This window comes from Castanea sativa, chromosome 7 (assembly GCF_040712315.1).
Source record: "Castanea sativa cultivar Marrone di Chiusa Pesio chromosome 7, ASM4071231v1".
Taxonomy (NCBI): domain Eukaryota; kingdom Viridiplantae; phylum Streptophyta; class Magnoliopsida; order Fagales; family Fagaceae; genus Castanea; species Castanea sativa.
In genome coordinates, this window is record NC_134019.1 from 21,260,794 (window position 1) to 21,277,017 (window position 16,224).

A 16,224-nucleotide genomic window follows, 5' to 3' on the forward strand; every position below is an offset into this window, starting at 1 on the left:
AATTACAAGGAAATAAATTAATGCAATTATAACACTTTTTGTCATGGAATAAAACCAACATAAAAGTTATGTGAAAAACCATAACTCAACAGAATAAAACAATTCAATCCCCAAATAAATTCTTGACTCCGCTCCTATTTATACATTGATGGTGAAAATAATAGCTCTAATTTCTAGGAAGTAAATGCTCAAAATGAGTTGAAAGTCAGTCTATATCCCATGTGCGTGTATATATATATATATATATCCCTTCCTTTTTGGTTATTATAAAGACATAATTTTTTTATCGTGATCATTAGCTACATGGACAGAGTTAGACCAATGAAGCGATTAACGAATGCCATAGCCCCCTAACTTTTTTGTTAAAGTAGTGTGTGTATATATATATATATAATTTAAAATGGAGTGGTCCCTCCCCACCTCTCCTCTATTACCATGTGGAAACTAATTGTGCTTGATCCAGATTATAACCCAATCCAATATAAAAATGTTACAATTTTTAATGGAAGATTTTCTAAGCTAGGCTTAGTCCATGGAGTGGAGGCTTGGGGCTATAGGCCCAAGCCGGAGCGCTTGAATGTGGTGTTCTTTTGAGATAGAAAAAATTGTACTATTTTTTAGCCCATTGTGAATCTTCTGTGAAAGATAGAAAATATTGTTGTTTCAAATTAGGGTTTGTGGTATTCTTTTGAGAGAGAAAACTATACTGCCGCCTTTTGTATTTTTTTTCCTTGTGAATAATGAAATCACTATTACCCTATTAATGTAAGCAAATTGCTGAACAAAGTGCTACTAAAATAGCCTTTTGTTTTTTAATTTTCAATTCAAATGACTTATTTAATTGTTAGGTCTCTATTGTGTTGGCATATTTCATGCCAAATTTTCTTGTAACTATCATGTAAATATATTGTATTTTGTAATTTTTGGGTTTATTTTGTAATTAGGTTGAGGTTCCATGTGCTAGAATTTGAAGTGTACAAGGAAGCAATTTTGATTGAGCAAAATCAGAGGAGTGTCGGAAGAAATAGCACGTTACAACATTTAAAAATCATTTGAGGCAGCAACTTCGATGGACGTGCAATCAAGCAAAATTGTAAAAAAGAATGCTTTGTTTGTTTTGATGGAAAATTTTATGTAAATATAATTTTCCGTATTTTCTAATGTTTGGTAGCATAAAAAAATAGATCAAAGGAAAATTGCCTTTGTTTAATGGAAAACAATCTCTCTCTCTCTCTCTCTCTCTCATTGATCTTTTTTTTTCTCTCTCACTTCTCTCATTGTCTCTCTGTCTTCCTTTGTAAGCCCTCTTTGGATGATGTCTAATCTCTAATGAGGTTTCCAATTCAATTATCATTATGTTCCACTATCACAAAGCTCATCAATGCCTTATGTAGTAATAGATTTAGCATCTCACTTTGCAAGGCTATTAGGCTAGTCTAGATGGTTCTACAACTACTGAGGAAGAATCCTATAGGGTGTTATTGAGTGAAAAAACTATTTCAACTTTATAGTACTACGCTAGATAGAGGTCAACAATTTTTTGTTTTTTTTTTTTTGCCTACCAAGATTACCTTTGACTACCGCACATATAATTATAAAAAATTGGGTAAAATCTATTGACATACGTAGGGTTTTGGCTAATGTCAATTATGTCCAAAATTTTTCAAAATTAACCAATTTGGTCCTTAAAGCCAACTTATAATCATTTTATGACTTTATTTTTATTTAATATATAATAAATCATTTATGATTTTATGACTTTATTTTTATTTAATATACAAAGGATCATTTTATATATGTTTAATATTGAATATATACTAGTTTGGATTTTTATGTAATAATTTATTTCTGAATCGTTGTATATTTCTTATTCTTGACTGGTGGGAAAAAAATGTTTTTATGCTTTGACCTCTCAAATACAAATCCCAATTCCATTTTTGATTGCCTGGATCTTTATCTCTATCTCTATCAATAATTATCTTGTGAGATCGCTAAATGCAGCAGCTACCGTAGAAGATGCCATCTCCATCTCTAACTTTGGTTTGTTTGTGGTGAGATATGAAGTGAATCACCATTTAAAATGTATATAAATAAGTGTGAGCAGTAAACGTATCTTATGTCTTTTGGTGGGTTGTGTTTTTTTTTTTTTTAATTGAAACAAACTAATCGTTAAACAAACATACACACTTAATTACACTCTCTCACCAAGCTCAAACACATTACTTGTCTCAAAGTACCATTACAAAAGGGTCTAAAGTTGTGTTAATAAATCTTCTTTTTTTTTTTTTTTTTTATGACGGTTATGTTAATATATCTGATACAACTTATTATTCCCATTTTTATTTTTCCTTAGGTTTAATAATTCATCAAGTACACCTTCTACCCTTCATTAATTGTTTTTAAGTAAATAAAAAAAAATTAAGGTATATTCTCTACCTCCGTACACATACGCATGCATATGCATGCGCAATGATTTTATAAGCATGCTGAATTAATTCCTGGGATCCATTCAATTTTAAAAAAAAATTATAATTAATAATATTTTCTCAGGAAAAAAAATAATAAGATTTTATTACAACCTTTCAGATTTATTCTCTTTCTTTTCTTACAATATTTTCCTTGAAAATTTTTGTTTTATTTTTACATTACTGGAACCTATGTTTTGCTTCTTTGCCTCATAAACTTTCTAAAAGATATGTCGGCTTTAATGTTTTTAGTGTGTAATATGTTCTGTTCTTCATTAACATGGACCTATTTCTTTTTGTCTTAAGCTCATTTTCTTTATAGGTTTTTATTTTTATTTTTATTTTTAATTTGTGGGGGATCCAATACAGCCATTGCTTATTAGAGAAGAAAATAATTTCAGGATATAACCTAGAGTTATCGTAATTAATTAACTCTAAACAATTCTACAAAAAGGTTCAAACCTAAACACAAAATTTAAAATTGGGAAAGTAAGATTCCATGCCATTATTTTGTTGTATCTTAGGTTCGTACCCACTTTGAAAATTTTGGGAATATTTTCAAAGATGGTGAGATTGGACCACTAAACTTGCGTATAAAATTAACGGGATTCGAATTCTCCCATGTTAGCCAATAACATGACCAAGTAATGCTTGTTAATTCTTAATTAGCCACCAAAACTAGAATTTACTAAAGTCACACTTTTTTTTTAACTAAATAAATAAATAAAAGAAAAGAGGTTATCAAAAATGTCGTAGTTGTGATCACTTTTTTGCTGTCCATAATGTGCGGTAAATTAAGCATTATAGTTAGAAACTAGAACCTCCGGATTTGCTTTCACTCTCAAATCTTTTCTTTTTTCTTTTTTTTTCCCTTTTGCTGATTCTTTTTTTGGGTCAGAATCCTCTCAAAACTTTCTATTATCATCTTAAAGTTGCAGGTTTTGCGGTCGCTCTACCCATAGTCTCATACTAATGATTACAAGTTTAGGGCTACTAATGACTACAAGTTTAGGGCTTGAGGGGGTGATTATTGAGAATACAGTTTTCAAATATGCATTCACTATTTCCAGGCGTTCATTCACATGTATGCTATTTGTCATTTTTTTTTCTTAGACAGCTTAGGTTCAGTGATCCAATGTATTGAATTCGATACAATGTGAAAACTTGTTCAAAGTTTGTTTTATGTCAATATCATGTCGGGTCCAATGCATTGAAGCACCAAACCCAACATTTGTCCCTTTTCTTTAACTTCAAATTCTCTCAATGGCGCTCAAGGGTGTCCAAAGGATGACTAATTGTACATTGTAGTCATGTACTTTGAAGTGTGAACAGAATCCTAACTAATTTGGCATCTTCAGAATTAAAAAGAAAACAACCTTATACCTTTACAGCTTGCAAATGTTATTAAATTAATCACTTTTAATTTTGAAGTACCTCGTATCATTGAGCTATTAATTAATCCTTTGACATTTTAATTTTGTAATCTGAAGTGTGAACAGAATCCCATATATGCCCTATTTTGATGATCATTGGTAACTGGTAAGTAGTTATTATTATATAAATCTATAAGGTTAAAGTTTCAGTTGAATTGATCATTCTCGGATTACTAGTGCACCATAGTCGAAAAGATCTGGTGATATCATGCCATTGTGACAAGAAAGAAGATGATTGGCTAACCAAAGCACATTAGATTTAGCAAACTCCAAATGGTTAATAGAAGAATGGCTCTAAGTGGCCTAGGTTTAAGTGTACAAAGCTCCATTAACATGACAAAAAGTGGCCTAGGTTTAGAAAACTCTAAGTGGCCTAGGTTTAGGTGTACAAGCTCCATTTTAAGACGACAAAAAGTGGCCTAGGAGAGCAAAAGTACTTGGATGCTAGGATTATGGAAAGAGCTAGTGTAATTGTCTTTTTCCAATCTATCATTAATAAAATACTCATCATCTTTCTCTCAAAAAAAAAAGAAAAAAGAAGAGGACCTCGATACCTTAAAAAACACAAATTTGATATATTTCACTGCCTTAAGGATGGAGATATAAGAAATAAGGATAATTTTTTAGAAAGTGCGTTAAGGGATGTATTTAACATTCTACTATTTAATTTTTTATATTTTTCAAAAATTAAAACACAAGGTTGAACTTTTTTTTTTTTTTAAAGAGTTTCAACCTATAGCGTTCCCTCCTGATAATAGTTCTTTATTATCAGACCAAGACACTAATCAGTTTTTGATGTAGGCCGGGATTGAACCCCAAATCTCTTATACAACCATTAGAGACTTTACCAGCTGAGCTAACTAAAACTCACAGGTTTGAACTATATACAAATACCAAGAAAAGAATATATATATATATATATATATATATATATATATATATATATATATATATATATATATAATGATATTGAAATTATTATGCACACACGTCAAGTAATTGACAGATGTATTTTATTAATTTTTATTAATGCACATTACAAGAGCCTTATATAAAAATAAATAAAAAACTTGGTGACACTATCTATTGAGATTTTTATGGTTTAAATATCATCTCTTCCAATTATAAAATTATATATAAAACAAAAAGAATATTCATAAACCAATAATACCACACGTGTTGTTAAAACTCATAATAGATTTTTTTTTTTAATAGACTTTTAACCTATGACATCAGTTCTAGGGGCGGCTTTATGCATGTGTAAGTTAGGGTGGTCACAGGATCATCCTAACATGCAAAAATATGTATGTATGTGTGTGTGTGTGTGTGTGTGTGTGTGTGTGCAGCACGCGCACACACACACACACACACTTGGAAAAAAAAATTATACTAAACTATCCTATTCTAACCAGCCTAGTATAAATGTTGACTGCCCTAACTTAATAATCACAAGAATTTAGGTTCAAAAAATAAGAGTAATGTTACATTCACAACATTTTTTACAATAATTTTATTACAAATCCTACATAATAAACAATTTTTAATAAATCTAATTTCGGCCCATTATTGATATTACTTTTTAATTCACCAATAATAGATTGTCAGATAAGATTTTTTGTGAAGATATTGTAAACGTAGCATTGCTTTAAAAATAATTTTGTCCCCTCAAATATAATCTTTAACTATTAAAAAAAAAGCTTATATGATTTTTCGTGTATTAAGAGAGTTATTATAGTCACTAAGGGCGGAACTAGGATTCAAACTTAGGGGGGGCCGAAATTCTTTATTCAAAACTTTTTTTAAAAATCGAATATCATTACTAGAGGTTGACAACGTTGCATTATTAGCATTAATCTATTAATTATTATTTGTATTAGTATTTTTTAAAATCAATAATAGGATTTTATAATTAAGAGTTTTGTAAGTCAATTGACACGTCTTAATATTTTCAAGGTTAAACTAATGTGTAGATGAAGCAATCAATATGTGGCATAGAAGTTGTCTCTATGGCTATGAGGATGGAGTCATTTGAGAGGGGCATAGAGTTCTCAAGTGAGAGGGAAAAATTGAGTAAAGGCTATTGGGTTTTTGTGATTTTTTTTTTGTTAGGATTTGTAATTGATTTGTTGTTGTTATTGTTTTTGCTTAATCCATATTTATGATTTGTCCAAAAAGTTTTCTTTAAATTTTTTGGGAAAGGGGGCCAAGTATATAAATTTCATTAATATACATACTAATATATATTTTTTCAAAGGTTGAGAAGGGAGGAAGGGGGGGGGGGGGCATGGCCCCCCTCAGCCCTTGAATAGTTCCGTCACTGATAGTCACGAGTTCTCATTGGCGATATCGACAATTTTACTCTATTTGAGTTTGCAATTGCAATAATTTTGTTGTTTTTAATAACTCGGCTCACAGTTGTAGCAAATATTTTCTCTCTCTCTCTCTCTCTCTCTCTCTCTCTCTCTCTTTATTACTCTAATCTCAACGTTTTCAATTCCCACTATATTTCTTATCAATCATTTTTTTTTCTCTTTATTAGTAGAAAGAAATCATAATATTTCACATATTTGCGAGTTTTTTTTTTTTTTTTTTTGTGATGTTGATATTTAAGTTATCTCTTTTTTAAATTTTATATAATTTAAGTTTCTTAGTAACCCCCTAACAAAAATTCCTAGAGCCACCATTGATCCGCTCCTAATGATTGTTTTTATCATCAAATTAAAGACACTTATAATATAAAGTTAAACAATAAAATTGTATGTTAAGATTAGGTGAGACTTCCGCGACACTAACTGCCACATGCAGTTTTGGTGTTAGCGCGTGAGTGTATTCCTTTATCTTATCTCTCCTCCCCTATATGTGTGTGTGTGTGTGCGCGCGCGCGTGTGTGTTTTTTCACAAAAAAAAAGAAGATTAGGTGAGGCCATTGACTGATGTTCTTCACGTTTTTTTTTTCTTTAAATTTAATCTAAAAAATAAACTAATATTATAATCAATCTTTAACAATTATTATATTAGTATATTATTAATATATCATTAACATTTTATTAAATCTTCTCATAAGTAATACTTTGCTCTTCCAATGAGTAATACTTTGCTCTTCCAATGTACCAATTATCTCTTTCATTCTTTTTTTTAAAAAAAATTATCTCTTTCATTAGGTTGCCTTATTACGGTTATATTAAAATTTCCTCATATTTATTAATGATAGCTTAGATTTTTTTTAATTTAAAGTAATTGTAAGTGCTACATATAATAAATGTTTAAGAAAAAAAGAAAAATCCCTCCAAAAAATGTTTAAGAGAGAAAGAAAAATCCCTCCAAAAATAGGACAGGGGAGTTTTTGGGGGGGGGGGGGGGGAAGAGGGAAGCTCCTCCCAAAATTGTTAAAAAAATCCCTATACGATCATAATTGATTTTTTTTTTCTTTTAAATAAAAAACATAAGTAGATTTCACATTCTTTTCCCCACCTTTAAGAAAGCTCCCAAATTAAATATTAAGACAATAGAAGTCCAACCTAATTGAAACCCTAAAAAACAAATGTTATGAGTGTACTGAATAACATTAACAATTATTGTTCCTAACAACAGAAAGTTTTTATTTTTGTAAATCAGTCTTTCATGCAGTAGATTATATATTATTAAGTGATATTTCAATAATGTTATTAGTAAATTAAAATTGATAAAGTCTTATGTAATAAGAGGATTAAATTGATTTTTTTTTTTGTGTGAAAACTGGATTACATTGATTGACTATATGCTCAATTGATAAAGAGAAAATAACAAAACGTAAATATACAAAAATTAAAGTTTTGTTACAATTTATCCACTTATGGTCAAACCCATAATCACTTTGCCATATATGGTTTAAAAATGTCGTTCTACCTACATTTAACTTAATGGCCTGTTTGGATGTTTAAAAAAGGAGGGAGAGTAGAGTAGAGGGAAGGGGAGTAATTCAATTACCTTGTTTGGGAGTTTTTTAAGGAAGGAGGGGGAGGGGTTTGGAGGGGTTTGAAGGGGTTTCAACTACCTCCAACCCCCTCATTTTTAATTCCCCCAAATTGGAGAGATTTGGAGGGAGAGTAGAGCACATAAAATTATTGATAAAGTAAATTACCTAATTTACCCTTATTATATTTATAAAATTACAATATTAAAAACAAGGGGAAGGGCTAATTACTCCCTTCCCCCTTACTAATTATAAAAACATCCAAACAAGGTAGAGGGTAATCATTCTCCTCTACTCTCCTCCCCACTACTTCCCTCCCCTCTACTCCCCTCTACTCTCCTCCCTCTCTAAACTCCCAAACATGCCATAAATCTCCGTTAACTACCTCATGACTAAACCGTTAAAAGAACAAACAAGCAAGCAAACAAAACAAAACAAAATCATAGAAATCAAGATCCAAAAGTTAGGGTTTTGTAATAATTAAGAACGACTTTGTTCAACAATCCATCTGACATATATATTCAACACCTCCTGTAATCAAGATCAAAAAGCCATGGTGACCATAAACTTCATGGAAAGGACACGGACACACACGAGTATAGTTAGAGCAAAGCAAAGTGTGTAGTGGAAATGGAAATCTCTCTCTCTCTCTCTCTCTCTCTCTCTCTCTCTCTGTAGGGAGAAAGAGCTGCTTTAACTCACCCAGCCCTGTTGGCTGCCATGTAAACCAAAATAATGTGGTATCGTTCTGTTAGTCTGGCCTAGTGTGGTGGTATGTGAAATATCCTACGAAACAATTTTTTTTCTCCTTCAATCCTATGTATATTGGGTACTTTCTCAATTTTCAGTTTGCTATTGTTTTCCGAATATGGTGAGGAAGAAGTATCTCCTAGTTCCGATGAATATTGTTTGAGACGTTTCCACGATTAAGAAAAAAAGTGGTTTTGAGTTTGATTTTTGGAAGATATTCTTATTCGTGATGGGAATGTTAGGGATGATGAAGGAATTGAGGAACACGTTGCTGTTCATTCTTCAATATGCTGGGAATATATATATTCTTTTGTGGATTTGTTGTTTGGCTTTGAAATTTGGAATTTTTGGTGAGTAGAAAACAGGCGACTGGCCAACGGTGATGGGTGTCTCACAGTGTGGTCATTTGATGGGTTCGAGCGTGTTTGGATGTGGATTTTGGATGGATGGTTGTGGGGCTGTGCATGGTGAAAGTGTTTGATTTTACAAAACCCTAAAACTTTTGATCTTAATTTCTCTAATTTTGTTATAATTTTTCTGTTTTTAACAGTAAAAGTGATGAGGTGACTGCAATGGATATCTATAACATAGCTTGACCCTAGATTTAACCAAAAAAATTATTTTAAAAAATATGTTAACTTTATTAAGTAAAATTAGTCACTAACCCATGTTATGCATGAGAACCTACCTATTTGTGAGGTAAACTAAAATAATTTTATAAAATCTTAAATTGATTAAGAAACTACACCATTACATGATTTGCTCTTATATGACTTCAATTTGTATTACAATTTGATGAAAAAGTCATTGCTTGAACGTGCAATGACTTACAAAAAATTTGTCAAATAATTTCAAATAATCAAATGATTCACTACTTAGAAATTATTGAAATAAAACAAAATATATATGACTAAAAATAGAAAAATATAAGAAAAAGATTGGGCTACATTCAAAAGAATAATTCATGGCTATAAGTTTGCATAATAATAATAATAATAATAATAATAATAATATCAACGTTTGAGCTTGAGTTGAAGTTGGACTTGTTAGAGAGATAAAGTTTTACTCCTTGATAAGTTTGGATTAAAAAATAATAATTTTGTTTAAAAAAAAAAGATGAGTTTGAGTTTATGTTGGACTTGTTATAGAGATAGAGTTTCACTCCTTATTAAGTTTGAACTAAACAAAAATAATTCTATTTAAATATTGTGCTGACGTGAAAAATTGTGAAAGTCTCAAAAGTTTCGATTTTATATAGATATATAGATTATAAAATTGCTATCTAATTGTCAATTTTGATTTTGGTAATAAGCAAGAGATAAAACTTGTTTGATGAGTTTCCATCAAGCCACGTAAGATATTAGGTGGCTAATGTTGACAACAAACTGTATACAATATTAATTTACAAAAATTAAAACCTTTAACCATTAAGGAAAATTAATTATCCATGGTTCGAGAAAATAGTGCACAACATTTTTTTAATTTTTTTTCAAACCACTTACTCACGGACGGAACCACCTTCAGTGTTAAGGGAACATGGCCCCCAAAATTTTAAAAAATGTATTAAAGTATGTAAAAATGAGCACCCAATACAGTTTTGCAAGAGTTGGCCCACCAAGGACAAAAAAATTTAAAATATATTATAGTATGTAACAATTAGCACCCAATCACCCTTTTGCAAGAGTTGGCCCATCAATTCAGGACAAAAGAAAAAACATATAATAAAAACGCATGACCCTACAAGTTAGTTTATGTGAGATTCTGAGCTTTTAGATTTTTTAAGGTATTCTATCAATAAATTTTTTAAAATTTTAACCATTTTTTTATGATTTAAGAATCTAGATTTTTTCATAATAGCATTCCACTAACAGTAGTCTTAAAATAATAAAATAATATTACAAATAAAATAATTAAGATTATTGTTAATGGAATGCTAACATGAAAAAATTTTGACCGTTAAATCATTAAAAAATAGTTGAGATGTAAAAAAATCTATTTGATAGAGTACCTTAAAAAATTTAGAGGATTTGAATTCGCTTCTATGATGTTGGAATTAATAATGAGATAGAATAAAAATACATATTTCTTTGTTTTTTAAAAGTAATTTTATACTCGTATAATGTACTGTCGAGGCATGTATCTCCAAAAACAAAAACAAAAATGTATTGTTTATGCATAGTAATGCTTGGAATACACCCTTTCTCACGTCAAAATCTATACTCTATTTATGTGTCAATTGTTTTATTGGATTTTAGCAATTTTACATAAATTCACCACATATACTTGAAGAGGTTGAAATCTAATCAAATGTTGACAAACAAGTAGGATCTAATTTTGTGCACGAGAATGAGTGTTTCCTTCACATATTACCAGTCAAAGGCAAGTATCTTTAAAAAAAAAAGTACTGTCATGATTTCTTGATGATTGACACTTGGCCAAGATTTTAATTTGATTTTTGAAGCACGGAATGCGTGCAATTTTTTTTTTTTTTTTTTAAGGATGTAATTTTATATGTTATCCCTTGTGCATAGGTTTCGGTAATCCTAGGTTTCTATTGGTATTTATGGAAACATCATGTTTTCTTTGATATTGAGAATCTTGATCACGTGGGTTTAGCCAATCACAGAGCTGGTCCTCAAACACAGTGCGCAAGAAGTGGTTTTTGTCCTAATTTATTCACAAGTGATATCATATTTTTACGTTTTTGAAAAAACCTAGGTGATATCGGTCTAGGGGCCTAATCTATACTATAAATCTCAATTTAAGCTAGGACTTAGGTTCTTCTTTAAAAAAAATAAATAAATAAAAAAGCTAAGACTCGGGTGATATTGTGTAAAATAAGACTCGTTACATTTGATACTATAAATTCCCCCCCCCCCCCCCCAAAAAAAAAAAAAAAAAAAAAAGTAGAAGAAGGTGATATATCAAATCTGAAAGAGATAATGAGATATACGTGATTAAGCAACGTGATTCAACTTAAGTTTTTTTTTTTTTTTTTTAGAAAGAAATCAACTTAAATTTTAATTGGCTCAATTAGTAAAAAAAAAAATTTATCAAATAAAAAACATACGTCCAAATCACACATAAATAGAAAATCATTTAAAAATGTTGGATTGTAAGTTGTGCCACTCCACCTAAAAATTAATTGGTAATGATGATGACACACTCAAATCTATATGTTATTTGACATCATACTTTGTAAGCTTGTTTTTAGAGTGGTTATAGAAAGTCGAATTGTAGTTCCCCCAACAATCCCTCTCTCACAATGAAACTCCCACAACTCATTCCCATGACAATAGCTTTGATACCATTTTTCAGACTGTAAGGTGTGTCATTTTACCTCAAAACCAATTGGTAACGAGAGAAGTATACTAAAATCTTTTAGAGTCTGTTTGGTTGGAGGGGTGGAAAAGTGGGATGATAGAAAATAGTGCGAGGATGGAAAAGTGGGAGAATAGAAAATATTTTAATTTCCCTCATTTTTGTTTGGTTGGGAGTGAAAAAGTGGTGGGATGAAAAAAATGAGTGTATATAAATTTACTTATTACCCTTTGTTAAAAAATGATTCCTAATTAAAAAAAAAAAATGATAAAAAATGAAGAAGGAAGAGACAACGTCCAAGTCCAAGAAAAAAAAAAAAAAAACTTGAAATTGGAGCCGAAAGAAGAAGGGAAAAAAAGCCAACATATTGGACAAAAGCCCATGTGCAAGTGCACATAGGCATTTTGGTCAATAAACAAATCAAACTCCCTCCCCGCAGTTTTCTCTCTATTTTGGGAAGAAAACTTTCTAGTGGATCCTGGAAGAAAATACGTGAGCCCCACCCTTTCTTTTCCTTTCCCCTCCCAACCAAACACCCTCTAAAATATTTTCTTTCTACCAAACACACCGTTATGATATTTGACATCACACTTTGTAGGTCTATTTTTAAAATGGTTGTAAGGAGTAGAATTGTGGTCCCCACAAATAACTTTGACTTTAAAAAGTAATTATTATAAAATGAATGTCATTGATTCAAGAAAAATGCTAGAATTGTTTTTCATTCAAATTATATCTTATCATTAAAAGAGAAAAGAAAACAGGAAGAAGAAAATGAAATCAAAGTGGAATACTATTTTTCCATGAATCATGCTCAACAATGCAATATTTAATGCACTATCTACAATACATAGTAGCTGGGGTAATGACTTTGACCCAATAAGTCCACCACCACAAAACTTTTCACAAAATAATTTATAATTGTTGAGGTAGTAAGTTGTTCTTAGTAAATAGTAAAATCTTTTAAAAAAATACTACGTATTTTAACACACACACGGGAAAATGGGAGAAGAACTTAAAGAAACTAACAGTGGTATATATCCAAAAGGTCTTAAAAATGTTAGTAATTGACATAAATGAGAACCAATAAAACCTACCAATTTAACTACTATGAAAGTTATTGTATCGTGCCTACAACTTTACTCTTTTTTCATCATGTGCACATTGATCAGTTAAGTCTATGCATAGGTTCTTCTAAAAAAAAATTCTTTGGGTTACGGGTTTCCATGCTTAATATGAGGTTAGCTAAATAAGGATATGTTTAGTACACTATAATAAGTGATGTAGTATAATAGTTATTCCTATAGTTTAACTATTCTTTAATTTGGTTATATTTTTATTATAGGGAATAGTCATTATTTATATATAGATATTTTTAAAATAAGAAATAACTATTTCTCTGTAAAAGAATTGTAATAGATAACTATTCCTTAGTAAGTGTAATAATTTCTAAACTTAATATATTTTCAAATAAACAAACTTTCCATATACACATAACAATTATAAAAATAAAAAGTCATAAAAATAACTTATCTCCTTCTCAAATTTAAAGAATTTTATTTTTAAGGAAATATAATTATATGAGTGACATTTCCTAAAATAAATCTTAAGTTTTATATATTTTAATGTTACAACTTACAACCCACAACCAAACTTATGAATATGTTTAGTTATTCCATTACAACACATTTTTTTCACAACAATAAAGATCATCATTCATATCACAATCCTTAATTATTTAGTGTACCAAACATGACCTAAATTTTGGATCTTAAAAAGAAAACTTCTATTTTTCTTGCTTATTTATTTATTTATTGTATTTTACTCAATACTAGTAACAAATTTATCCATAGAGCCTTTTTGAGACTTTTTTTTAATTTTGGTTTTTTATATCTAGATAAATATTGTAAGCGCACAATTTATATCCAGACCCTAACGCTTGATGGGCTCAGGCCGAAATGGCCTTATACAATCAAATTTGTAGAGTGTGGGCTTGAAATCTAGGTCTTATGGATATTGGACTACCGATGGAAGGCTAGATTACCACTTCACACACAATCAAAGGATGAAAATAGTGAGAAATCCTCCTCGGACGTAAGCCGAGGAAGTCTTATATTGCTATTCTTTCTTTGAATAATAAGCTAAAATTGAAGGTCAAGTATACAGTACTCTCTTTCTCTCCTTTCTTTCTTCTTTTTTTCTCTTATTCCGATGCCCTTTCTTTCCCTTTTATATCATTCTTCTTCTTCCCTTTATCCTCCACGTGTAGCACAAATTACCCTATTAGTGTCACATCCATCACCTTCTTGATATCTTCAAACAATAGCTGGAAGGCTGAACATTACTGTTCAGAGGTCATTTTTCCATTAATGCGGCCAGAGAGGTAGGTGCAGGGTCCTTAATGCGGTGGTAGCAGCCTTTTCCCTTGATATTTCTCATACGCTCCTCCTTTTCATAACTGTGAAACATATCTTTACCCAACAGATCTTTTAGGATTCCCTCTCCCAACACCATGACGTGTCCTAGAAGCCTCACCTGATTTAGCCGAGGAGGTGCCCCTCCTCGGACAAACTCATCAACTTTTCTAGTAAAAGCTGGCTTATAGGCCTCAAAGGTTCTGCTCAGACTAGCTCACACCACCAAGTCAAGCCCAAAACCCAAGTGCGTGTTTTAACCATTCTACTCCCACAATAGCCCCTTAAAACTCCATTTTTCTCCCCATCCGAAGAGAAAATTGGAGTTTTGAATCAACGCCAATCTCCACATGCTTTGTGAATCCTCACGCGTGAAAGGGTCACTTCATTTCTTTTAAACCGCTCCTGACGCTTTGAAATCCATAACACCCGCATTTATGGCCGTAAGTCACACTTTGTCCTCCACATTCAACGGTGAGATGCGCATCTAACGATCCAGATTCTTTCTCAAATTTGGGCGGGATAACTCCCATTCAATGCCGCCTCCCACACGCTAAAACACCTAGGAAACCGAAATTCAACCTCTCACTTCAGAAATCAATCAAATCTCAAAATTTACTAATCTCTTTCCTCTCAAAAAGCTCGTGAAGAAGTATCTGCCTCTCTACCGTAAGTTCTCAATTGTTTTAATTCATTTCTCCTCGGCTGTTGTCCTCGGCCACTAATTATATCCTTCCCCTCACCAAATTTTCACTTTTTCCTTCACCAAATGGGTAGATTCAAGTGTCTGGTAGATACTGATGCCGATATGGAGGGTTTTAGGGCCAAATATCGTATTCCCCAAGATGTAGGTTTGAGATATTCTTCCCCTGAAGCCATAGCCAACGATAGGAAAGAAAGAGAACTTGTCATTCCCATCATCGCCTTTTTGGAGAGTGGGATGACACTTCCCATGAAAAACGTAACCAGTGAATACCTTCGTAACCATAGACTATGCCCAGATCAATGCACACCCAACGTATTTAGAGTTTTAGGCTGTGTCGATACTCTAAATGGGCAAATGGGTCTGAATCTCACATGGTACGACGTCGTCTATATGTACGAGTGTCATAAACTTAAAGATGTAGGATATTACCTCAAATCTAGGTCTAGCTTTGTGAGGCTCATATCTTGCCTTCCCAAATCCAATAAAGGCATGAAGGACGACTACCTTATTGCTTCTGGAATGTGGTACGACGGTCCTCATTGCCCAATCGAATGGGGAGACCCAGGTGTGACTCCATAGGAGTTAGATTCCCTAACCTGTGACTTTGATTCCATTAACTTTATCATTTCTACTTACATAGCCTGTTATTACTTCTTTATTTGGTATTCTTCGTTGATCTAACCATGCTTATATTCTCAGATATTTTTATAGACAAACAACACATACGACCTCGTCTAAGTCATTGCAGCGTCGCGGACCTCAATCGTGTTCTACGATCCAAGGTGTTTGTGAGCGCAGACCTACAAGTGAGGGCAGCCCACCTCATACTGGGCTACGATCCTCTGTCAGAGGACTTTCAAGACATCGGCAACGCGATCATTGTGGGTGACAAGAGACGCAGGAGGATAAACATTGCGAGATTAGGATTTCTCGATACACACGAACTATTGGACGATCCCTCAGTTATCCTCTACGCGCGCCCAATCGCAGCAGTTCCTCTTTCGGCACACTCCCAATCAACAGCCATCCGAGAAGAGTCAACATCCTCGCAACGGTCTCTCGAAGAGGAAATAGATCGGTTTCGACTTGAGGAAGCTAAGAGACCCGTAGAGAGCCACATCGTCACCATCTCGGACGAAGAAAATGAACCTTCGGAGGGTTCTGGTATAAAAGGCTTAGTAACAGC